Source organism: Nycticebus coucang, chromosome 6, assembly GCF_027406575.1.
Source record: "Nycticebus coucang isolate mNycCou1 chromosome 6, mNycCou1.pri, whole genome shotgun sequence".
NCBI lineage: Eukaryota > Metazoa > Chordata > Mammalia > Primates > Lorisidae > Nycticebus > Nycticebus coucang.
This window is the reverse complement of record NC_069785.1, coordinates 75,998,279-76,026,131: the sequence shown is the minus strand read 5'-3', so window position 1 is coordinate 76,026,131 and position 27,853 is coordinate 75,998,279. Positions and strand designations below refer to the sequence as shown.

Genomic DNA, 27,853 nt, shown 5'->3' with positions numbered 1-27,853 from the left:
TCATTTGCTAATTCATCAATTCATTTAACAATGGTAGCATAAAATCCTGAATCAAAAATACGACAGACAGCTTATCAGTTTGCTGAGATCCTTACTGCAGTGTAGATTACCAGTGGCCTGCAGACCCAGGGACTGGATGGAGAGATGAAGCAGTGGTAAGCCCAAGCTCTGCTGGTCAAAAACCTCTGTTTGCACACCTGCAGCCACGGGTAACTTTATTCCTCCCAAGGCAGCATATTCTACTGTTGGACAGTCCTGATTATAGAAATTTATTCCTAATAGTGAACCTAAAATCTCCTTCACTTTGGGGACAGAAAAGTTTAATCTGAAAATTTGAAACTAAGAATTTATCAGAATTGTGTCTTTTCCTTCATGGAAAAGAAGAAGAGAGGCAGAAGAAAACATGAAAAAATAATTGTGGATCTAGTTTTGAATGAAGTGGTAGAGCAACACCCTCCTGGAAATGTCTGAACCACAAGAGAGTCTCAAGTGAGGACTTCTGAATAAATGTGTCAGATGTAATCAATTCCCTAATGAAGTTTCTAGATAAGTGGGGGAGGAAGAAAGAGTAATCCAATAGCTACCATTTACTGGACACTTTCCACGAGGCACTCTGGCTCTTTACATAGAGGATCCAATCTTTACAGCAACTCTGTGAAATAGGTACTGTCACTATATCCCTATCTTACATGTGGGGACTGACAGGGCTAAATCAGATAACAAAGGGCAGAGTTGTAGAGTCAATTTCTAGTTTTGGTTTTTAGTTTAAGAGGCCTCTGGATTTAGCCAACAGAAGCCTAGAAACATGCCCTGGAGTGATTCCATCCTGCGCGGCTGTTCCTTGGAGCAGTACTCGTTTATCTCCGTCCGCCTTCTTCCCCCACCTAAGTGCGTGCCACCACCTCATGGAAGATTCGATAGACATGGACATGAGCCCCTTGAGGCCTCAGAACTATCTTTTCGGTTGTGAACTAAAGGCCGACAAAGATTATCACTTTAAGGTGGATAATGGTGAAAATGAGCACCAGTTATCTTTAAGAACGGTCAGTTTAGGAGCTGGTGCAAAGGATGAGTTGCACATTGTTGAAGCAGATGCAATGAATTATGAAGGCAGTCCAATTAAAGTAACACTGGCAACTTTGAAAATGTCTGTACAGCCAACGGTTTCTCTTGGGGCTTTGAAATAACACCACTGGTGGTCTTACGGTTGAAGTGTGGATCAGAGCCTGTGCATATTAGTGGGCAGCACTTAGTAGCTGTGGAAGAAGATGCAGAGTCAGAAGATGAAGAGGAGGAGGATGTGAAACTCTTAAGTATGTCTGGAAAGCAATCTGCTCCTGGAAGTGGAAGCAAAGTTCCACAGAAAAAAGTAGAACTTGCTGCTGCTGCTGCTGCTGCTGATGAAGATGATGAAGATGATGATGGTTTTGATGATGAGGAAACTGAAGAAAAAGCTCCAGTGAAGAAATCTGTGCGAGACACTTCAGCCAAAAATGCACAAAAATCAAACCAGAATGGAAAGGATTCAAAACCATCAACACTGAGATCAAAAGGTCAAGAATCCTTCAAAAAACAAGAAAAAACTCCTAAAACACCAAAAGGACCTAGTTCTGTAGAAGACATTAAGGCAAAAATGCAAGCATAGAAGAAGGTGGGTCTCTTCCCAAAGTGGAAGCCAAGTTCATCAACTATGTGAAGAACTGCTTCCGGACGACTGACCAGGGGGCTCTTCAAGATCTCTGGCAGTGGAGGAAGTCTCTTTAAGAAAATAGTTTCAACAGTTTGTTAAAATTTTCTGTCTTACTTCATTTCTGTAGCAGTTGATATCTGGCTGTCCTTTTTATAATGCAGAGTAAGAACTTTCCCTGCCGTGTTTGATAAATGTTGTCCAGGTTCCATTGCCAAGAATGTGTTGTCCAAAATGCCTGTTTAGGTATTAAAGATGGAACTCCACCCTTCACTTGGTTTTAACTATGTATGGAATGTTATGATAGGGCATAGTAGTAGTAGTGGTCAGACATGGAAATGGTGGGGAGACAAAAATATACATGTGAAATAAACTCAGTATTTTAATAAAGTAAAAAAAAAAAAAAAAAAAAAGCCTAGAAACTTGAGTTCCAGTCCTGGTTGTGCCACCTTGGCTGAGTCGCTTATTCTCTCTCACTCTTTACTTCCTCCCTCACCCCGTCAGCCCCGCCTCACCCCAGAAGTGTTTTTAGGAGTACAGACTGCTATCAAAATGTATGATTATGCAGTTCTAGTTCCAATGTAAGTACAGATTTCGCTGCAACAAGTGCCAATATTATAAAAAGTCTGAATGGCCTCTGTGGCCTATTTTTGTCCTGTAGGCTTCAACAGATGTGTGGCCTTGGAAGAAAGGAATCCCTCTCATTCACAGCCTCCAGAGTTCTTTTTTACATATTGTATCAATTTATTCACACAACCTTGTGATGTAGGGTGGCAATAATAGGATTAGATGCTGGGATGGAGGTCAGGAAGGAGTCAAAGACTTCTAAGTTTCTGGCTTACGAGACTAGGTAGTTGGAAGTGTCATTAGTGGAAAAAAGGAATATTAAAAGAGACAACAGATTGAAGGGAGATGATGAATTAGGTTTGGGACATGCTGCACCTAAAGTAACAACCCAAAACCTTTAGAAGAAATGTTTAAGAAGCAACTGAAAATTTGTATCTCTGATTATTACAAAATTTAAAATCATTAAAATCCCTTATAGAGAGATAGTTCAAAGAGTAATCTGGACACAGTGTTGCTTTGCTACCTAAGTTCTGTGCCTGTCCAGAAGAACATACTAAATTGCCTCCAATTCTGACCCCCAAATTCACCAAGCTTAGTATTTCCCACTGTCTACTGGCTGGAGAGGAGAGGACGTTTGTTATGTGGGAGGTTGTATAGTGTACTGAAAAGAGCCCAGGATTCCAAACTTGACTCTGTTACTTCCTAAAAACATACGGAGGGGCAAGTCACTTAGCTTCTCTGATGTCAGTTTCCTTACCTGTAAACTGGGAATAATAATGCTCCCATCTATATCCCAGGCTGATATGAACTACATGAATACCAAACAAGAAAAGCGCATGTAGAAACATCATGTACATGCTAGTTATAACCACCACTAGCTTGAAGGGGCAACAAACACAAGGATGTAAGTATAAACGCAGCTTAGGGAGGGAATGAAAGCAAGGAGGATGAGGTGAGGAGAACCATGGTGATGCGTGAAAATAGTCCAGAAATAAACTCCAACATTTGTAGTCAACTAGATTTTGGCCAAGGCCTCAAGCAATTTCAATGTGGGAAGAACAGTCTTTTCAGCAACAGGTGCCAGGACAACTATATATCTATATGCAGAGTAACGAGTCCTTACCTCACACCATGTATAAAATACAACAAAATGGCTCAGAGATGTAATGGAAGAGCTAACCTTCTACAGACAATCTTTATGCCTTGGTTAGCAAATGAAAATGTGCTCAATTATCATTAGTCATTAAGAAAATGTAAAATTAAAAGCACAGTGAGATACTATTATAAAACTTCTTGCTACATTAATAAACTCAAGAGTTATCTTTGATATTATTGTGAATGAAACTCTTCTTAATTTCAATCTCACATTGTTCACCGAAAATGTATAGTAACATAATTGCTTTCTATATATTGATGCTGAACTTATTTATTAATTCTAATCATTTTCAGTGGATTCCTTATGACTTTCTATGTACAAAATGATGTCATCTGTAAATAGAATTTTATGGGCAGTTTCTTAAAAAGCCAACATAAATTCAGCATATGATCTCAAAATTTACTCCTAGGAATTTACCTAAGATAAATGAAAACAAACATCCATACACAGATGGACATTCACAGGAGCATTATTAAGAACCAAAACCTAGAAACAATGCAAATGTTTATCAGCTGGCAAATATATACATAAAATGAGGTATATCCCTATAATGGAATACTATTCAGTGATAAAAAGGATCAGAACTCTGATAATGTTATAATATGGATAATCCTCAAAATAATGTTATATGATTTCATTTATATAAAATGACCTTAAAGGGCACTTTTGTAGAGACAGAAAGCAAATCATTGAACACTGTGTTGGGGGCAATGCAAATGTTTTGTATCTCTATTGTGATGATGACTGCATCTATAAATTTATTAAAAATCACCAAACTGCACAATTATGGATTAACTTTATGGTGTATAAATTATATTTCAATAAAGCTGTTAAAAAAAAAGTGAAAGACTGGGTAGTTGAAACTATTAAACATACTTTTTCTCTAACATAAAATAGTTAACAGCTCCACAGGATCCTAGAACATTTCTGTTGCTCAAAACACCTGAACTTTTAGTGAGCTATGACTGAGCCGGTGTACTTCAGCCTGGAAAACAGATAAAGACTGTCTCTATTTAAAGAACAAACTAAAATGGCTGATCTTAAAATCGACTTACCTAAAGTTTACACAAAATTAAAATGTGCAGAAATTATGTAAACACGTTTACAAATGCCAATTAATTATCAAGGGTTCCAAAGTGTTAAGTGCAGTATGCAGATGTCTAGACCTAATAAAAACCTGTGTTTCTTAAAAAGAAGCTATGCTGGTTTCTTTCCCTTCTGCCACCAGAGTTCACTCCTGAAAGTAAAAAATTTGATCACATCACTCCTATGCCTTCAGACTACCTAAATAGTTAAGTCCAAACACCTCAGCAGAAAGTCCTCGGCAGACTGGTCCCATCCTGGCTTTCCAGTCTTCCTCCTGGGCATGCCGTATTCTAGGTAGAATGAACGTCTCAACTTCTATACCTCTGTTCACACTGCTACTATGTTTAGAGCAATAAATCTAAACTAAATCTAAATGTAAATCTGACTCGAGTCAAAGGTAACCCAGAAATCTGTTTAAGAAAAGGTATATTACACTTTAAAAATGTGAACATCGAAAACGCTATTGGCTGTGATCTGCTGCTCTTATGCCTGGCAGGGCGCCCCTCCGGCACCATCACTGAAGCCTAATGATCTCTCAGGTACTGAAGCCCTAGCTAAAATCTAAACCTAAATCTCTTTATGCAAAGAGATTTGCATAAAGTCATTGTTTCTCCTGATCTAGCTTTATGTTACTTAAGGAAGTCATCAGAGCTACCTCTAATTTTTCTGAGAATTCATTTTCAAAATCTGTAATAGATACAACACTGTGGTTGATGGCTCTAGTTTTCTTTTCTTTTCTTTTTGCAGTTTTTGGCCAAGGCTGGGTTTGAACCTGCCACCTCCGGCATATGTAGCCCGTGCCCTACTCCTTTGAGCCACAGGCGCTGCCCAGATGGCTCTAGTTTTAATACATTTGATTTGTGACTAATTAGTATCACTTACAGTAGTTTAGAATTATGAGTTTACCAATACATACATGTATACTTGAAAGTTTCTGAAGGTAGAGATCATCAAATTCTGTGCTGGCTATGTTGTCTTTGGTTAAGTAGATCCATTTATCCTAATTTGAAATCCACTCACCCTGGCCAACTGAGATAGGAGTAGGTACATTTAAATTTTTTTTTCTTTTTGAAACATATATTTTGTTTTTTCTTCATAAACTTTTTTGAAAAATAGATTAGCTTCGAAATTTCTTTCAAAATTTCTAAACTCCTTCAAAAGGTAAGAATGCATCATGCAACTGTTCTTTCTTTCTGGCTCTTCATTTCCTTACATAAAGGAATCTACTAATTAGTATTTCCCAATGTTCATGGTATCATTATTTAGAAATTCATTATTCAGAAGTGAGTCAGATTTACATGGTACTTATTATTCTAAATATAGTAGCAATGTGAACAAAGGCACCGTCCCACTGAGCATTACTTTTGGAAATCTTAACAGATACACCATAAAAAAAGAACAATCAGATTTGGGAGATTGTGGAGATATGCCACGCATACCAGAACATTAAAGACTCTTGGCGATTCTATAGGAGAAAAACTTGTTCGGTTTGTTAACCTTGCATTTCTCATTTTTATTGGATCATGAAACCCCTGAGTTAAATGCTACCTGAGATAGTGACTATTAGTCCCTTTAAAGAAGCCTCCACCTGAAAGCCTCCAGTGGTTGCTCAACTACTCCAGTAGGCAGCTGATTTCATATTTTATATTTAATAATTAAATTGTAATAAGTTTGTTATAAAAATATGTATACAATACAGACACATTCAAAGTAAAAAGATTAAGATTCCCTTTTCCATTATCTCCAAAACTTTTCTTTTTAAAGGTACACTTACGTATATCCATAAATATGGAAACAAAATGATATGAACATGCTGCTTTGCAAATGGCTTCAGGAGCTTCCAACATCAATACATACTACAGACGTCATCACTCCTCCTGAGGCAGTGTTCCATAATATGGACACATCACAATTTATTTAATCATTCCCTCACTGTTCCTTACTCTTGGGCTGTTTCCATTACTTAATTCTTTTGGCTACTACAAGCAACGCTCCTATTATACTTCATTATACATGTATCTTTGTGTATATGTGTACATATTTCTGTAAGATAAATTCTTATAAGTGAAAATGCCGAGCCAAAGGTTTGTGTATTTGAAAGCTTGAGAGATGATTCCAAATATTGTCTTCTGAAAGGCTATTTTGGCTGCAGATTTAGGATGGAAGGCCACATACACTTCTGGGTCTACCACTTTATAAATACTCTCTAACAATAAACAGGATAAGAAATAGGAACACATGCTCCAGGTTGCATAAATTGAGATAGTTTAGATTGTAATCTCAATAAAAAATATGTGGAAAAATAGGTAGATAAAAGTAAATTATTTAATAGAAAAGAGTCAATATAAATATCTCTCGAAGGACAGATAGATGAGACACCAGTTTCTCAAATGACCTTCAGAAACCAGCAGAATGTAAGGAGGCACAAATGATACGGAAAATAGAGGAATTACTTGAAAGCTTGCAAAAATGGATGTTAAATTCCTCACACCTGGGCTCGGTGCCTGTGGCTCAAGCGGCTAAGGCGCCAGCAACATCTACCTGAGCTGGCGGGTTCAAATCCAGCCCGGGCCCGCCAAACAACAATGACGGCTGCAACCAAAAAATAGTCAGACGTTGTGGCAGGCGCCTGTAGTCCCAGCTACTTGGGAGGTGGAGGCAGGAGAATCGCTTGAGCCCAGGAGTTGGAGGTTGCTATGAGCTATGATGCCACGGCACTCTATCCAGGGTGACAGCTTGAGGCTCTGTCTGAAAAAAAAAAAAAAAAAAAAAAAAAAATTCCTCATACCTGGAGATAGGAGATTTATATTCAGGAGAAACTGAATCAGAGAAGCTCTGGAATAAGAGCTGGCCCAGGGGGACTAAGACTGGCAGACACCAAACCTTATCCCCAGGAACAAGCTTTAATAAGATTAAGATGACGTACTGATATCACACACCGTCATATGGATTTGTTGAAAATCTGTGGTATTCCTCAAAAAAACACAACCTCAATATAATTGCAAGAAATGTCAGACAAACCCACACTGAGAACATTATACAAACATCCAACCCACTTGCTGAGAAGTGTGAAGGGCAGACGAGGTAAAACAGAAACCTGTCACAAACTGAAGGAGATGTGGCGATTAATGCCATGTTGAGATCCAAAAGACTCCAGGGGACCTGACACAGCTTCCTTGAGCTGCTTCTCTTCACGTTTCTCTTCTCCAGTAGTGTGCTCCACAAATTCCAGCTACCTGTCTTGCCCTAAACTCTGATCTGTCTTATTGAGACTGCTGGACTTGTCTGCTGTTCCCCTCTGCCTGTTGGTAAGTAGGGGGCCCTGTGCAACAGAGAAGGGCCTCCAGGCAGAAAGCTGGTGGGTAATTATAGGGATCACCTCATTTGTTTTCCCTTAGAGAGCATGGTCTTGTATATTCTAAAATGTCTAAAAACATTTATTTCACACATTTTGTCCAATTTTCTAGCTGTTTATGTAAGAAGGCTAGTCTATTACTAGTTACTTTGTCATGGCCAGGTAAGTTTCCAGTGCTTTTAAAATATTGTAATATTTATCAGTCAATCTTTTTCAAAAAGTACCTCTGTAATACTAATAAAAGAAAGCTGTATTAAAAAAATATTTCTAAGTTCTAGTCCTTATAAGGAATATTTATGCATTTTAATTGTTATAGTCACTTAATTCCTTTGCGGAAACTAATATCTCACTCAACAAACGTTTGTTCAATGACCAAATAAATAAACAAAAACTAAGAAAAAATTTGAAAATGAAAATGTTAATTCCGGGGATATGAAGGACTTTAAAACACAAACTTACATACTGCATTAAAAAGAAAACAAACTTATAAGGTTTAATTTCCAAAGAACTTATTTAATTTACATGAAAATAAAGACTACACAAAACTAGATAGCCCCAGTTCCTACACAACATTCTAAGGCAAAGTAATATTCTTATTAACTAAAATAGATTAGAATGATGTCTGTCTGCATTTAAGTAAATGTAAATGCATACATTATGCTACATATTCAAAAACTACACATAACAAGCTATTAAACCTCCAAATAAACCCTAAATTGTTTTGCTTTAATTTATAAACATTTTAGCTAAGTTATTGGCTTTTTCAAATAAAAATTACATGCAGCCAAGATTCAATTTCACAAAAGAAGTTTTATTAATGGTCTTTTTGTTTTTGAGACAGAGTCTCACTCTGTTGCCCTAGTACTGTGGCATCATCACCTTAGCGCACAGAAACCTCAAACTCTTGGGTTCACCCATATAGCTAAGGCAGTTCTTAGTAATAAAAATAAAGCTGGGGGCATCAGCATACCAGATTTTAGTCTGTACTACAAAGCCATAGTGCTCAAGACAGCATGGTACTGGCACAAAAATAGAGACATAGACACTTGGAATGGAATTGAAAACCAAGAAATGAAACTAACATCTTACAACCACCTAATCTTCGATAAACCAAACAAGAACATACCTTGGGGGAAAGATTCCCTATTCAATAAATGGTGTTGGGAGAACTGGATGTCTACATGTAAAAGACTGAAACTGGACCCACACCTTTCCCCACTCACAAAAATTGATTCAGCATGGATAAAGGACTTAAATTTAAGGCATGAAACAATAAAAATCCTCCAAGAAAGCATAGGAAAAACACTGGAAGATATTGGCCTGGGGAAAGACTTCATGAAGAAGACTGCCATGGCAATTGCAACAACAACAAAAATAAACAAATGGGACTTCATTAAACTGAAAAGCTTCTGTACAACTAAGGAGACAATAACCAAAGCAAAGAGACAACCTACACAATGGGAAAGGATATTTGCATATTTTCAATCAGACAAAAGCTTGATAACTAGGATCTATAGAGAACTCAAATTAATCCACATGAAAAAAGTCAACAATCCCATATATCAATGGGCAAGAGACATGAATAGAACTTTCTCTAAAGATGACAGACGAATAGCTAAAAAACACATGAAAAAAATGTTCATCCTCTCTATGTATTGGAGAAATGCAAATCAAAACAACCCTGAGATAGCATCTAACCCCAGTGAGAATGGCCCACATCACAAAATCTCAAAACTGCAGATGCTGGCGTGGATGTGGAGAGAAGGGAACACTTTTACACTGCTGGTGGGACTACAAACTAGTACAACCTTTCTGGAAGGAAGTATGGAGAAACCTCAAAGCACTCAAGCTAGACCTCCCATTTGATCCTGCAATCCCATCTTTGGGCATCTACCCAGAAGGAAAGAAACTTTGATCATAAGGACACTTGTACTAGACTGTTGCAGCTCAATTTATAATCGCCAAAATGTGGAAACAGCCTAAATGCCCACCAACCCAGGAATGGATTGACAAGCTGTGGTATATGTATACCATGGAATACTATTCAGCTATTAAAAAAAATGGAGACTTTACATCCTTCGTATTAACCTGGATGGAAGTAGAAGACATTATTCTTAGTAAAGCATCACAAGAATGGAGAAGCATGAATCCTATGTACTCAATTTTGATATGAGTACAATTAATGACAATTAAGGTTATGGGGGGGGGACAGAAAGAGGGAAGGAGGGAGGGGGGTGGGGCCTTAGTGTGTGTCACACTTTATGGGGACAAGACATGATTGCAAGAGGGACTTTACCTAACAATTGCAATCAGTGTAACCTGGCTTATTGTACCCTCAATGAATCCCCAACAATAAAAAAAAAAAAAAAAATGAAGAATAAGTTCCAGTTCCATCCAGGTAAACATAGAAGATGTAAAATCTCCATCTTTTTATGGCTGTATGGTGTTCCATGGTATAAATATATCACAATTTGTGAATCCATTCATGGGTGGATGGGCATTTGGGGTGCTTCCTTGACTTGGCAATTGTGAATTGGGCTGCAATAAACATTCTGGTGCAGAAAAAAAAAAACTCTTGAGTTCAAGCAATCCTCTTGCCTCAGCCTCCCAAGCAGCTGGGACTACAGGCACCCACCATGATGCCCCAGTAGATTTTCTATTATTATTAGAGATGGGGTCTCACTCTTGTTCAAGCTGGTCTCAAACTCCTGAGTTCAAGGGATCTACCCATGTGGGTGTCCCGGAGTGCTAGGATTATAGGTGTGAGTCACCATCCTGGCCTTATTAATGGTCTTGAATTCACACAAGCGTCTTCGTTTCGAACTTGATCATGGTAGGGACAATCTAGTTGGCTCTTAGTTAAAGTTAATGAAGCACCTGATACTTGGTGCCAGAAAAGCCCAAATTGTTCTCTGAATTCTTGAGCAAAAGGAAAATTGCTCTGTGGCTCAGGAAACACTTCTAATCCCAGCCAGGTTCCTAGGCGTAGATGCCGGAATGACCAGACTGAAGAGTACCACTACTAAAAGAGCAAAATGATAAAAGCTATCCTATCAATAAGTGAATGCCATATTCTTATAAAAACTCAGTTCATAATTTCTCTTTTCAGTACTTCTTTCCTGTCTACCTCTTGTCTGATTTTATACTGTAAGTCTGATTTGCCAAAAAAATGACTTAGCAAAATCATCTGTATTTCATGTCATCAGAATACCAGTAGGCCAGAGAGAAACTACTTTTATAACTGCCTTTGGAGAGTCAATAAAAATTGCTATAATTTTTTTGTCACATGCTGAAATTATGTATGAATGTTCAAGTACCTCAGTACTCATTCTCAAAATTTCTCTACTGGGCTCCATTCTATGATTCTGATAGAGAATTTCATTCCCCCCCCCACCTCTGTAAATAACTAGAAGAAAGCAATAAAAAACCTTGAGAAGCACAGCAAAACAATAAAAGTCCAATAAAACAACTGTTTCTTCAGGCTGAAGACATTCAAATGAAGCATTTACACTCAGTGGGGAAATAACACTTATACTAGGATATTAATCATTATATCTTATTAAAAATAAAAACACTAACAGAATGTGAGAAGAGCTGCGTATTATTTGCTCCTGACAGTAATTTATCATGTAAAGGAGCCACTGAAAAATATGTGGCAGTTACAGCGAGTTTGGGCTGTACTAGTTGTCCCCAATGGTGCCCCTCAACAAGTAAGTCATATTCCACGGAGCTCATACACGAGAAGAGTAAGACACGGACTTCTTCCTCTCTTCCCAAACGAATAAAATGCACCACTATTTCCAAATTTAAGATATAATTATGTTGAATTAAAGAAAACTAAAGCTGAGGACTAATGCTACACATTGGTGATGATCGAGAATTAGAATCCTCTTACACTGCTTCAATCTCTACTTTCAGGAAACTCAGACAGAGAATGGCTAACGTCCCACTGCCTATGCCCTCCGCCATTCTGCTAGATGCCCCACAATGGCTGAGATGGAAGTTAGTTTGAAAATTTTACGATTTTTGCGAATTCTGTAGGTTCAAAGTCTAGATAAGAAAGAAGCTTTAGAAAACAGAGGCAGATTTTAGTTTAAAATAAAGAATAATTTTTTTAACAAAAAGTTCTGCTCAGCAGTAGAATAGGATTGTCTTAGGGGAAAGAATGCCCTATCACTGGAAAATGGTAAGGGTTACTGTAAAGATAATCACTATATAGATACAGTGCATAATTTTAAAATTCTATAATTTCCTGAAATAGAAAAAAGTTAATATAGTGTATCTCAGAGATTCCTTGCTTAGCATATCACTTACTTGAAATGGTACAAACTTCTTTGCAATGTACTATTTAAAAGAAAGATACTTTAAAATCAAATTGCTTTGGTAAATTCTGACATGAATTTTAAGACTTGACAGACACGCTTTTTCCACTCAAGGTTTATGTGAAAGAAGCAATGATTTATTTGATTCCTACTTTTGATTTGCAAGTCATCTTCCATATTACAATTTATATTATTTAACTTCGAGAAGGAGAAATGAGAATGTTTAGTTAGCAAACAAATAACTTCCAAATATCCTGAATCTCCTTGCGTTTTTCATATATATTCAGATACCTTAATTGAAGCAGTGTAATGAGAGCCTTTATCTATTAATTCTAAAACTATTTGCCATTTCAGTCAAGTACAGTGGTTAATGCCTGTAATTTCAGCATTCTGGGAAGTTGAGGAGGGAGGATCACTTGTGGTCAGGAGTTTGAGACCAGCCTGAGCAAGAGTGAGACCCAATTCTGTAAATAACAGAAAAATTAGCTAGGCCCAGCTACTTGGAAGGGTGAGGCAGGAGGATTGGATGAGTCCAGGAATTTGAGGTTTCAGTCAGCTATGACCATGCTACTCACTGCACTCTAGCCAGAGCAATAAGGTGAAACTTTGTCTTAACACAAAAACAAAAACAAAACTATTGGCCATTTCCTGGATATTCATCGATATTAACTGCAAAAATGGGATTAAAACAAGATACATCCGAGATCCCTTACTTGTACTTAAATAAAATCCATACAAACATTTATAATAAGCTAACAGAGACTCATTTACAAATTAAAGACAGACATTAAACTAAATAAACACATAATTGCTTATTAATATTTATTGAAATGGTACATGCTAGGCAATGCTGGCAATTATACAGATAAATGAAACAAATGACAAATGATAAAAGATACATTGGGCAGCACCTGTGGCTCAAGGAGTAGGGCGCCGGTCCCATATGCCAGAGGTGGCGGGTTCAAACCCAGCCTTGGCCAAAAACCAAAAAAAAAAAAAAAAAGATAAAAGATACAAATCCTTTACCCAGTGATTTTACTGTTCAGTAGGGAAGAAATTCCATGCATCAAATGATTACATTATATATAAAATAGAAAGTATTAGAAAGAGGGTCAAATAAATGTAAAGTGGAATTAAAAGTAAGAGTTTTCTTTCTGCTAGAAGATTGCCAAAAGCACAGCAACTGAGGTGGTGTTTAAAATTGGACCTTGAAAGACATACAGGATTTGGACCTGGTGAAAGGTACGAATCTTATGAGTAAAGCCATTAAGTGACAAAGTGCAAGGTGAATGCAGAACTCCAGCTAACTGAGTTTGATGTGGTAAAAGCTAGGTTCACATCCCAGCTCTACCATATGTATCAGCTATGTGACCCTGTGCAGGTTTAATGTTTTTAAGCTTCAGTTTTCTTAAGTCTACATACAAAATAACACATTTACTTGACTGTGTTGATATAAAGATTAAAAGAGAATATACAGAAATTATTTACCATGTTTCCCGGCACAGAGCAAATGCTTAATTAATATTAACTATTAATTATCAGTAATAATAAATAAATTCATTCACCAAAAGTAAGACTGGATCAAGTTGGCTTAAGCACACATGCCTACCTTCCTTTCCAACCAAAATCTCTTGAAATTACAGAAATGACTACTTGTATACAAAGTCTGACAATTAAGTTCATGAACTCATCCTAGAAAAAAATGCCACAGACCTCACTGCTGAATTCACTATGGTCACATTCAAAATACTCCCCTGGAAAGCTATGTACTGATGTCAAGTGCCTAGTCCACTCTTCAAAGCAATTTTGGAAGTCTTTTTCTGGAATGGCCATTAGAACCATCATCGAATGAGGTCTGACAATGAGATTCATGAACTCATCCTACAAAAAATGCTTTGAAGGGTGGACTAACCATTGGCTTCAGTGCGTCGCTTCCCAAGGGGCATACTTTGAAGGTCACCATAGTGACATTTAGCAGTGAGGTATGGAGAACTTTTTCTAGGATGACTTTGGCAACTGACTTCATAACAAAGGATGCCATGGAAGGGAGGGGGGTGGTTTGATGGAGGGTTAAATGGTGGGACCACACCTATGGAATATATTGCAAGAGTACAAGTCAAATCTATCAAGTATAGAACACAAATGTCTTAACACTGTAATTAAGTAAATGAGGTGAAAGCTATGTTAATTAGTAGGATGTAAGCACTCCAATTTGTACAAATAATCAACACATTGAATCCCACAAAGGCATAAATGTATTGATGATCTATGTATACATGACTTAATAAAAAAATAAAATTGACTCAAAAAAAAGGATGCCATCCTTAAAATTAAAATGTTGAAAACCTCATAAAAGATAGAAAGTGGTTTGATGAAAACAAAAAAATAGAGAAAATCTACAACCAAATCTGGCAGAAGAGAAAATAGTTTTCTGATGAGCAGGTAAACAAAAGTAGGAATGTTCCACAGAGTAAAGGACATGAGAAAACTATAGGAGGAACTATCTTATGTACCTGGGTCAGAGAACATTTCCCCTTCTGCTGATACTGAACCACAAATTAACTAGTTTTATTTCTGGGCTAAAACCTTAAACCTTCTTTCCCCCACAAAAGTACATATGACAAATTTCTATGAATAGACTTGTCCTCAGATCAATAACAGGTAAATAGGGATAACCAAAGACACTTTCCAATCCTACAATGTGGAAAAAAATAAAAAAAGAAGAAGAAAGAAAAGAGAGAAGAGAAGAGAAGAGAAGAGAAGAGAAGAGAAGAGAAGAGAAGAGAAGAGAAGAGAAGAGAAGAGAAGAGAAGAGAAGAGAAGAGAAGGGAAGATCTGCATATGGAAAGTTAAACCCATCAGGAATTAACATCAAAGAGAAGCATAAAGATCAATAGGAGAAATAAAAGTAAAGGATAAACAGAACAAATAAGCAAGCAAGAGACCACTTTAATGGACAGCAAAGATTAGAATAGCAAAAAGCAAGAATAAGCCATTAAAAAAAAAAAAAACTTCTAGCGATCTTGTAGATTAAAATACAGGCAGGAGAGAAGTCTGATTTAGCTCTGGTATGTAAAGAGCTTGAAAGTCATCATTCTCATACTTACAAGAAAAAGCTAGACAAACTGAACATGAACGGGTTTTCTTGGACTTATCAGAAAACTGAACTGCAGGGCAAATATCCACGCCAAAACCTAGAGAGAGGCACTTCCAGAGATACACAGCAACCAAGATCTGTCTTCAGGTAACAGAAGCCACTGAAGCAATAGACTGGCAGGAATACCCAAAGGGAAAGCTGGATGAACTGCTGAAGCTGGAGTGTGGAGTACGAGAACGACAAAATCCTGGGGGATGTAGTCTTAGGGATGACCCTGTATTTCTGTGAGCATTCCCTCCAATAGCTCCACCAGACTCTCACCTCTCACCCTCTAAAGCATTCTCTCCTACTTGGCAGGGGAGAGAAAGAGTAATCACTGTGAAACATGCCCAGACTTTTCCAGAGCATAATTCTGAAACCTACTCTGAGCTGCAGGAAAAGAATTCTTCACCCTCCCAACTTCCTTCTGCTTTCCTGTTTCATCTGGGGGTGTGGTGGTGGGGTGGTGGTGGAGGGGATTACAGCAATTCACAGTCAAGAAAGGATAGGGATTCAAGGAAATAGATTGGAAACACTACAGGTGAGGAAGGGAGTAGGAGGCAGGGAGAAAAAAGCTATACCACTGGAGAAACCCTTGTGTACATCACAGCCATGAGACACAGGCCCATAAAAAAAACCTGAGAATTAATCACAAGAATCTCTGAATTTTCTGCTCCCCAACATCTTAACAACATGTAAACGGGCTCAAGTATAATTATAGCTGAAAGGGCTACAAGAAAAAAGACTCTGAGAAGTGATACATAAGAAAATTCCAAAGTCAAGAGCAGAGACAAAAAATTAAATACACCAACTACAAGAACCTGAAGTCTCTAGTACCTATAACTACAACAAATGTTAAACATAGAACCCCACAATGCAGCTTTTAGGTGGATTAAAATACGGTAGAAACTCCATAGTTGACCACCTCCCTATACTGACTGCCTTTTTAAGCTGACCTAATTTTGATAGCCCAGACATAACTGTATGTATCAAACAAGCAGGCATCTTTCCTTATGTGGACCACCTCTGTATGTTGACCAGTTTGTTAGAGTATCTTGGGTGGTCAACTTACAAAAGTTTTATTATATATCCTCACACTAAATGTCTACCTATCTCTGTTCCTATTACCCAATACAAGAGGCCTAGCTATCAACAAGAAATTACAAAGCATGCCTACAAAAAAACTCAGACCAAAGAAATAAAACATCCATCAGAACAAGACACAGATAATATACAGATGTTTGAATCATCAGACAGGGAATTTAAAATACCTACAACTAATATGCTCAGGGATCTAATGAAAAAAATGTTTAACATGCAACAGAATATGAGTAAGCAGAGAGAGAACTATAAGAAAAAAAACAAAGGAAACAAAACACGCACAGTAACTAAAGTGAAGGATGCCTTTCATAGGCTTATTGGTTAACTTCAACATAGTTGAAGAAATAATTGGTCAACTTGAAAACAGGTCAATAGCAACTTCTCAAACTGAAGTGAAAAGACAAAAAAAAAAAAATGCATGAAAAAGTAGAATATCCAAAAATGGTAAAACAATATCAAAAGGTGGAATACAGGAAGAAAAATCTAACTGGAATATCAGAGGGAGAAGAGAGAGAGATTAGAACAGAAGAAATATCTGAAGTAATAATCACTGAGATCTTTTCTTTGTTTTTTTTTTTTTTTTTTTGTAGAGACAGAGTCTCACTTTACTGCCTTCAGTAGAGTGCCACGATGTCACAGGACTCACAGCAATCTCTAGCTCTTGGGCTTCTGCGATTCTCCTGCCTCAGCCTCCCGAGCAGCCGGGACTACAGGCGCCTGCCACAATGCCCAGCTATTTTTTGGTTGCAGTTCAGCTGGGGCTGGGTTTGAACCCGCCACCCTTGATATATGGGGCCGGCGCCCTACTCACTGAGCCACAGGCGCCACCCTATCTTTTCAAAGTTAATGACAAACAACCTCGAAAATCGAGGAAGTTTCAAGAAGACTAAACACAAAAAACATTCTAAATATCTACACCAAAACACATCATATCCAGACTGAAGACAAGCAAAAACAAAGAGAAAATCGTAAAAGAAGCCAGAGGCAAAGAAAAATACCTTATCTATAAAAGAACAATTATAAAAATTATAAAACAATTATTATAGTGAACTTCATGTCAAAAACCAGAAGAGGATGAAGTGAAATTGTAAAGTATTGAAAGAAAAAGTAACCATCAACCTTAAATTCTATATCCAGCAAAATTATACTTCAAAAGTGAATGAGAAATAAAAACTTTCTCAGACAAATAAAAATGAGAAAATTAATCACTAAATAACTTGCCCTGCAAAAGAGGTTAGAAGTTCTTCAGCAGGAAAAAGTTCAAGTCCTGCAACAGGGAAAATAACATAAGCCAGAAACTTGGATTTACATTAAAAAAAGGAAGAATGTTGGAGAAAGAATAAATGAAAATAAAATAAGATTTTGTGTTTTCTTATTCTTAACTGGTCTAAAAGGTAACTTTAAAACATAGTAACAATATATGGATGGTTATAACATATGAACAAGTGAGATGTCTGGCTGCAATATCACATGGGATGGGAGGAAGGAACTGGGAATACTGTTATAAAGTACCTGTTTTATGTAATAGAGTGTTACTATAGTATAGAGTTATTCGAAGATGGACCTAGATTAGTTAAAATCATAGTTTATAAAACTTAGAGCAATCACTAAAAATTTTTAATAAGAAGTATAATCAAAATTCTAAGAAAGGAGGTAAAGTAGAATCATATAAAATACTCAGAATTGGAGAAGGAAGAAAAAGAAGGAAAGAAACAAGTAACAAATGTAATAAATAAAAAGGAAACAGTTACAAAAATGGTAGATATTAATCTAATTATATCAATAATCACTTTTAAAAATCATTTTGTGGGTTTTATTGGAACAATCATTTTAAATGTAAATGGCATAAAACACCTATTAAATGACAAAGACTGTCAGAATAGATAAAAAACAAGACACAACTACATGTTGTCTAAAGGAAAACCTACTTTAAATATGAAGATTCAGATAGATTGAAGGGCTGATCACCATTAAAATCACTACTTAAAAAAATAGAAAAGGACAAGTTTTGGTGACAGTATGAAAAAAATGGAACCCTTGTATACTGTTGATAGGCATATACACATAAAATGATACAGCTGTTGTGGAAAAAAGTATGAAAGTTCTCAAAATTCTAATTCTAATATATGCTATTACTTATGGATGAACCTTCAGGACATTATGCTAAGTGATATAAACTAGCTGCACACAGACAAATACTATATGGTTCAGCTTATGTGAAGCTAGAATAATCACAATCATAGAAAGTAGAATGGTAGGCGCCAGAAGCTGGGAGAGAGAAGAATTATTTGTTTAATGGGTATAGAGTTTCAGTTCTGCAAGATGAAAAGAGTCATGGAGATGGATGATAGTGATGGTCATACAACAAAATGAATGTGTATTTAATGCCAATGAAATATGTTTATAAATTTAAAATGGTTAACAGTTAATTTTATACCAGGTGTATTTTACAACAATAAAAAAAATTGGGGAGAAATATTGGCAAGAGAAGACAAGACACACACAGAAGAGGAAGTAGAAGAGTAGAGTACAAGGGTAGCTTGAACAAAAGAAACATGAGCATGGGCAATTATGGTGAAGGTTACTCAAGGGATGAATGAAAGCTCTGGGAACTGAAAGGAGGTTACAGACTCTTTTCTTGGGACCTGTTCAAGGAGACTTGGTTGAATTAAAAACATCTCTCTATTGCAGATTAGAAAATGACTTCAAAATTTTAAGTATGAGGATCTTTCTAAAGATCTTCGTCTATTAGTGATTACAGTTTAAATATCCTTTCATTAAGGACTGAAAGTTACAATTAGTTCAGTTAAAAGAAAAGTAAAGGGATGGAGAATGATATCAGCTAACACTAAATAAAAGAAAGGAGGAGCAGCTTTATGTTAATTTTATTGACATATTAATTAGCCATACTAATTTTAGACAAAGCAGACTTCAGAACAAGCAAGATTACCAGGAATAGAAAGAGTCATTACATAATGCTAAAGTTCAACTTTTCAAGAAGATATGGCAATCCTAAACATGTATGCACCCAACAAATAAGTGCCAAAATACATAAAGCAAAACTGAAAAGAACTGCAAGAATAGGCAAAATTCACTATTACAGAGAGTTTAGATATCTTTCTGTCAATAACTGATAGACCAAAAGGAAAAAATTAGTAAGTACACAGATATTCTGTAAAGCACTATCAGTTTGATCTAATTGACATTTATATAATATTCCATGCAACATTGGCAGAATGTACATTGTTGTTAAGCCTGCATGGAAATTCACCACAGCAGACAACGTCTGGAATTCATAACATGGTAAGATTTTTCTGCACCAAAACAGGTGCAAAACTTTAAAGAAATCACTCAATGCTAAAAAATATAAATTGAAGGCGGAAGAAGAAATTCATGCCCTGAAATTTCAAAATTCAAAGGATAAAAATAAAAAATCCCAAGAGCTTTCAGAGAAGAAAGTAGGCTACCTAAGGATCAACAGAAGAAAAAGAAACTGATTCCTAATGGTATGCTAAGACAATGCAGCAAATAATGTATTTTTTCTACATTATAATGTATATAAAGGCAAATAATGTATTTTCAAACGTGCAAAATCTTGAAAATTTACTTCTTATGTACCCTTTTTGAGAAATTTACCATAATATGTAACAAAGCAAAATAAATTAAGACTAATGAATCCAAGTAAGTAGAAACTGGAGCCCAGAGAATATAGTTTAGGGGAATGTACAGTGCATTAGCAAGAAGGCAGTGAAAGCACAAAGAGGTTTTTTAATTGTTTAGTGAGGAGGCAAAGATAGTGATTAACTCTAAATGTTGCTAGAAAAAAAATATGGCTCAATGTGTATGTCAAAGTTTTAAGGGTAGACATTTGATAAACAGAAAAAACTGAGAAGGCAGAACTCACAAGAACAGTCAATATAAAGTTGTCTAAAGTCCATACTCTAAAACAAAAGGACAACTAAAGTTTGAGAATGAAAGAATAGAAAATATGTATCAAACAATGTTATTAAAAAGAAAGCAGTAATATCAATATTAGAAAAACAGAGTTGAAAGCAATGAGAATGAAGTAGGACATGAATGTTTCCTGCTGATAAAACAAATGCCATATTTTCTTTTTTTGTGTGGTTTTTTTTTTTTTTGGCCGGGGCTGGGTTTGAACCCACCACCTCCGGCATATGGGACCGGCGCCCTACTCCTTGAGCCACAGGCGCAGCCCCCATATTTTCTTGATTCTAAGATGCACTTTTTAATATTTTCGTATCTCTTGAATTGGATTGTATTTTTTAATCTTTTATGTCTTAGATTTGATGAAACAAAATACTCTTATCAGGAAGAAAGTCCTCACTCCTAATATGGCAACAACACAGCTTCTGAATATATAAAGCAATAACAGTTAGAAATTCAAGAAATCTGCAATCATACTTTCTTAGAAATATATTTTCTTAGAAAATTGTAGTTACGTTAATATTTACAAACTGCAGTGTCCAAACTTAACATTCATACTTATACACCCAAAAAAGACCCTATTTCCACCTAGAACTGCACCAAAAAACTGACCATGCATTAGATCACAAAAGGAACCTCAAATTCCAGTGAATGGAAAATGTGGGGTCATCTGCTAACTAACGTATGGAATTATAGGTTTGAGGAGCACAAAGTTTTCAAATAACTGATATACAAGGAAGGGAGAGGAAGGAGACCAGGAAAACTTAATAGGATTTCCTGATAGTTTGAGGCTCAACTGAAATTGTGCTTATGAATTTGGTACTGAGTTTCCTTGGTATTTAATTTTCCTTCCTGCAAAATTAAATAATTCAAATGTACTCAAACACCTGAAATACCCATGAGTACAGTTGCTGAATAACTAGTAAAGTGATCAGAGACAAATGCAATGTGAATGTAAACTCCCCCAAATAGCCAAGGCTACATATTTTGAGTAATCAAGTAATTTCAAAGCAAAGGAACGGGTGCACGTGAGTGCATGTGAATGATCCCAGAGACTGCAGAGGTCCTCCTCCTCTGAGCAAGCAAGTCTCAAAGGTAGAGAAGAATAATCTGATAGGAACATACTCTACTGGGAGTTTTTACTATGTCTGTGTTCTGATAAGCTGCCCTTGCAGTGAACTGCTATTTTCAACAAATGACTTATATAAGCAATTGAAGGAAGTTATAAAATAAATGAATACAAAATACTCCTCCCATTCTTGTATGCAGGAGAGAGGTTTCGATTTTAAGGAAGTCATCTGACTTTTTCCTGACATCAAAAGCACTCATTAAAAAAGGTGTGTCAGATGTTAATGACGCACCCACCACAACAGTGAGTCCAGGGAAAAGATAGCTACTCTCCTTTCATCCTAAACGCAAATGCTGCCTTCTCAGTAATATTCCAACATCCAGAGAAAAGGTGGGAGACAAAATGTGCAAAAGAATTTCTAATCATTACCAATTTAGTCCAATAAAAAGGAAAAACTGCCTCTGTTTCGATGTGCTTAATGATTTACATTAACTCTAATCATAACCGATTTTCTAAGATGTAGTTGAGAGAAATAACATTAGCATTTTTAAAGATTTAGATTCACAAGTTTTCAGATTCTAGCAGTTTTTATTTCCTCCAATTATATAAAAAGCAAGAGAATTCAAACAGTCTCTAAGTAAGATCTCTAACAAGGTGCTGGGAGAATTGGATAACCACATGTAAAAGACTGAAACTCGACTCACACTTTTCACCACTTACAAAAATTGAAGATGGATAAAAGATTTAAATCTAAGAAAGTATGGGGAAAACTCTTGATGATATTGGACTGGGGAAAGGTTTTATAACAGACTTCAGCAGCCATTGCAACAATAAAAATTAACAAATGGAACTTAATTAAGCTGAAAAGCTTCTGTTCAGCTAAGGACAAAACAAGTAAAGCAAAAAGACAACCTTCAGAATGGGAAAAGATATTTGCAGGGTATGAATCTGACAAAAGGTTGATAACTAGAATCTACAGAGAATTCAAATTAATCAACAAAAAAGGGTAAACAATCCCATGTACCATTGGGCAAGAGACATGAACAAAATCTTCTCTGATGAAGACAGACGAATGGCTAACAAACATTTGAAAAAATGCTCATCGTCCCTGATCATCAGAGAAATGCAGATCAAAACTACCCTGAGATATCACCTACCCTCAGAGAGAATAGCCCACATCACAAAATCTCAAAATTGCTGATGTTGGCATGGATGTGAAAAGAAGGGAACACTTTTGTATTGCTGATGGGACTGCAAACTAATACAACCTTTTTGGAAGGTAGTACGGAAAATCCTCAAAGAAGTGAAATTAGACCTCTCATTTGATCCTACAATCCCATTGTTAAGCATCTACCTGGAAGGAAAAAAAAAATCATTTTATCAGAAAGGACATTTACACTAGACTGTTTATTGGAGGTCAATTTACGATTGCCAAAATGTGGAAACAACCTAAATGCCCACAACCCAGGAATGGATTAACAAGCTGTGCTATAGATACTGTGGAATACTATTCAGCCATTAAAAAAGATGGAGACTTTACATCTTTTGTAATAACCTAGATAAGAGTTGGAACACATTCATTCTTCTTAGTAAAGTATCACAAGAATGGAGAAGCAAGAATCCAATGTACTCAATTCTAATATGACACCAGTAGATGATCTAATACACATCCTCATAAGAGAAAAACTCAAATCAATTCGGTGGGGGCAGGGGAATGAGGGACTGGGAAGAGGGGAGGAAAGAGGGGATGGGGGAGAGACGGGATGGAGTTACAGTGTATGGCACACCTCTTAGGGGTGGGACACAATTAGAACAGGGGCTTTACCTAAAAAATGCAATCAGTATAACCTTATTCTTTGTACCCTCAATGAACCTCAAACAATTAAAAAAAATCTCTAACAAAACTACTTCAAAAGAAACTACAACTACTCAAATTTGTAAAAGCATGTAAATTGAAGAGAAACTCTAAAAACTGAGAGAAAATCAGCACCAAACTGGGATCCAGAAAAAAGTCTCTCACATTCACTTTAGCGTTAGAGGCCTACGATGCTATCAAAGGGGAAATTCACAGTAACCCTGGCGAAACAAAGGTTGTTGTTGTTTTGTTTGTTTGTTCAGCAGGTCCTGGCTGAGCTCTAACCATTGAGCTACGGGCAGCCAGCCAACAAAGGTTGTTTTTTAAAAATATTAGGCCAGTTGCCAGGCACGGTGGCTCGCATCCTTAATTCCAGCACTCTGGGAGGCCGAGGCAGGTGGCTTCCCTGAGCTCAGGAGTTTAAGACCAGCCTGAGCCAGAGTGAGACCCCATTTCAGGCATCCATAGTCCCAGCTACTTGGGAAGTGGAGACAAGAGAATCACTTAAGCCCTAGAGTTTGAGGTTGCTGTGAGCTAAGATGCCATTGCACTCTAACGAGGGTGACAAAGTGGGACTCTATCTCAAAAAAAAAAAAAAAAAAAATTAGGCCAGTACCAGTAGTAAGTAGTTATGAGGCAGTAGTAACACTTAAAATGATAATACCAAAGAAAAATATCTCTCAAAATGCATTATACTACTTATTTCTGGTGGTTCCTTAAGCATGCATCGATTGAGAGACAGACTCCATGCCAACACTATATCCTAAAATAAAAAACACACTGTTCTAGAACTCAAACTATATGAAATAAAGTCTACAAGCAGCAGATTGTCAGTGATGTCTTTCAGACCCAAATGATCTTCTGCCAACTATGACATTATTGTATAATTTAGCATCTTTCAAATATTGCTACCAATTAAAAGATATTCAGACATACTATACTCCTTCTGGTGTTTTAGCACTGCATAATAGATTCTTTCCTTATAACAAAATAATAGCCTTAAATTCAAACTCAAGTTTGCTCTCTGACAATTCTAAATCCATCTTTGAATCCAAAAAGGTCATTTGCAGTACTTCTTTTTAACTACCAACCCCCAAAATTATTTGAGTACTAAATTACTACCTGGCCTCCATGAATTCTGGTCTTAAAATCCATGACTTTTGTCAAATAAGAAAATAATGTTCAACATTAAACAAAGTATTCATATTCTAATTGTGTGCCCACTTCTCTAAAGTCTACCTCTCCAAAGCTATCTAAAAACAGCATTCACTAAAACATAACTCAACAGCAATGGGGATAAACTTTCTCCACCTAAGTAGAATCCCTCTATGTCTAGTGTAAAATTTCAATCTTTTCATCTCTTAACCTAAATATCCAATAAACCATGTCTTATTTTCTTTTATAGAAACATCTACTCAACACTTTAAATAAATATTTACCATGTATCAGCCTTTAGGGGATAAAAAGAAAGTCTCTCTACTGCTAACACCTATTGAGGGCCTTAAACACCAGGCCTGATTGGTACAAAATCCGCCTGATTGGTATCACAGATCCCGTATTTTCCTCTCTGAAACCATCAGACACACCCCAATATATTAATCCCCTTAAAGTGATCCTTATGTACCCTAAAATTGCTAGGGTCTGCCCAAGGACTCAATAAATTTTGACCCTTTATCTTGGTATTAAGTAATCTGGTCCTTGCACACACAACCTCCCAGATGTATATTCCTGTACTTACTCTTCTCTAAACACTGATGAACTGAAACTGCTTGCTATTCTGGAACTGCACTTTGAGCCTCTTCCTTATACACCTGAAATGTCATGCTTCCTCCATCCTCTTGTAATCTGACTAACCTAAAATCTCACCTATTCTTCCAGGCTCACCCCAAAGGCCACACTCTTCGAAAAGCTTTCCCTGCCTGTCAACTCCCATTTAGAATCAGAGTAGCACTTCAGCACTGATCATAGCTTGCATTACAATTATTTAGATCCATAACCTCTACTCTGGTACCTTGTACAACTTTTCAGAGTCAATAAAATGGTAATAACTAGGATGACCATGAAATATACTGTCCACACCCAGATACTTCTGAAAATGAAAGAAGGCATTTTTGGTAATAATGCTGGGATAGATTGAGATTGTCTCAGGCATATTGAATATATGATTATCCTAACAAAATGATACACTTGACCAACGTTGTCAAAAAGCAAGTGTAATCACACTATTGACTTCAAAGACTGAATATTTAAATTAAGAGAATGTAACTGGATTAAAAAGAGAACATAAATAATTTTTTGTCTTGAAAATATCTAACTTGCTAATGTGGTACAGTGAATTTTGAAACTGGAAACCTGAGTACCAGCCTTGACCTTGATCTTAACTAGGTATTTTAAGGCAAGTCACTTAATTGAGACTCCAGCTCAGCTAAATTAAATACGCAAATCTCTAAGGTCTAGACAAGTGTGTTGTGAGAGGATCTTAGGAATGCCACAAAAATTTGTAAAGATCATTAATTAAATTATTTTCAAAAGAAATTCAAAGCACAGTAAGTGTACATATCAAAATTACAATCTCTTTAAATTTATTTTTTTTTAATCTCTTTAAATTTATTATACAAGTATATCATTGTTATAATAAATAAATGTCTTATTGTTACAATAAATAAACACCAGCTTATTTCTAAATACAATTGAAGAACCCGTTATTTTACTGGCCTGCTATACAACTGTAAAAACAATGTTTGGAGAAGAATACAAAAAGGAAATTTTTATAAGTCTGCTTTCAGGTAATACAATTTCTCAGTGTGTTAAGGATTTATTCAAAAATATAGAATTTCAAGTAATATCTCACTGCAAAGTAAACATGCTTTCAATTCAGTTGGATGAATCAACCCCAACTTTTAGCATTCAGTAGATTTGTCTGTATCAGTGGTTCTCAACCTTCCTAATGCCACAATCCTTTAACAGTTCCTCATGTTGTGGTGACCCCCAACCATAAAATTATTTTTGTTGCTACTTCATAACTATAATTTTGCTACTGTTATGAATTGTAATATAAATCTGATATGGCAGGATGGTCTTAGGCAACCCCTGTGAAAGGGTCGTCTGACCCCCCCAAAGGGGTCTCGATCCACAGGTTGAGAACCACATGTCTATAAGAAGAAATCATAGTATAGTTTTTATTCTGTTGACCACTCCAAACAATAATAGATGGAGACATTTTCAATTTGATAAGTAGTTATTTTAATTCTAAGAACTTGTCTTGGGATTCCTGTGTATTTATACTGATGAAGCCCTGCCTGTGTCTGGAGATGTAAAAGGATTTATTATACTTGCACCAAAAAAAAAAAAAAAATCCAAGAATTATTTTTGTGCACAGTTTTCTACACAGAAAAGTTCTAGCATCAAAATCATTAGTGCCTGAATTACAAAAGGCTCTAGACAACACTATTAAAATGATTAATTATATAAAAAGCAGGCCTTTGCAATCAAGATTATTTGCAGAATTATGTTCCTCAGTGGATGTTTCTCTTAGGTGGCTGTTACTGGATACAGATGTGAGATGGTTATCTCAAGGAAGAGTTATGTCAAGATTTAATGAATTAAAAAAAGTATCAACCTTCAAAAAAATTGAACTTTCTAAATTAGGTGATTTATTTCATGATGAGGTTTAGTGTAATAAAGTTGCATTTCCTGCAGATTTATTTCAGGGTTTGAAAACTCTTAATAAGAGTATACACGGATATCATGAAAATATTCTCACATCTACAGATAAAATTAGTGCTTTCAGAGAAAAATCACTGCTCTGGAAGTAAAGGATTAAATGAGAAAATGCAGTAGAAATGTATGAACGAGTGAAAAGGTGTAAAACGGATGAAAATCTTGTGGAACAAATTTTACAAAGTTTACATATACTGTACACAAATTTTGAAAAGTATTTTCTTGTACCTATACTTGACATAACATCTCTGGATTGGGTGAGTACATCACTCAATCATTTAAATGCATGTCCATCAGCAAATTTCAATATTACAGAAGAGAAGAATTAACAGAAATAAGAAATGACAGAATATAGCAGTTAAAATATTCACAACAGGCCAGATGAGGTGGCTCACACCTGTAATCCTAGGACTCTGGGAGGCCCAGGCAGGTAGATTGCTTGAGTTTAGGAGTTAAGAACAGCCTGAGCAAGAGTGAGACCCTGTCTCTAAAAATAGCTGAGCGTTGTGGTAGGTGCCTATAGTCCCCAGCTACTTGGGAGGCTGAGGCAAAAGGATAATTTCAGCCCAACAGTTTGAGGTTGCTGTGACGCCATAGCTCTCTACTTCCAGGGCAACAGAGTGAGCCTCTGTTCCAAAGATAAAATAAAATATTCAACATTGGATATTACAACCTTTCAGTTATCTCTCAAGGGTGAATTTACAAATATTACCAAAAAAGCACTAGAAATACTTTTCCATTCTTGATGTCGTATTTGTATGAAATGAGCTTTTCTGCAATGAATAATATTAAAAACAAAAATTCAACACAGCTAGAGTCCTTGGAAGATTTAAGAGCATGCCTGTCCAGAATTT

At 36.3% G+C, this 27,853-nt stretch overlaps 1 protein-coding gene and 1 pseudogene across 8 annotated transcripts in view; one reads left to right on the top strand and one right to left on the bottom strand.

Moving 5' to 3' along the window:
* The window catches only part of NEO1 (neogenin 1), a 266,637-nt gene that overhangs the window by 85,910 nt on the left and 152,874 nt on the right, over window positions 1–27,853 (bottom strand). The window lies entirely within an intron of this gene.
* Window positions 895–1,764, top strand: LOC128587745 (nucleophosmin-like; annotated as a pseudogene).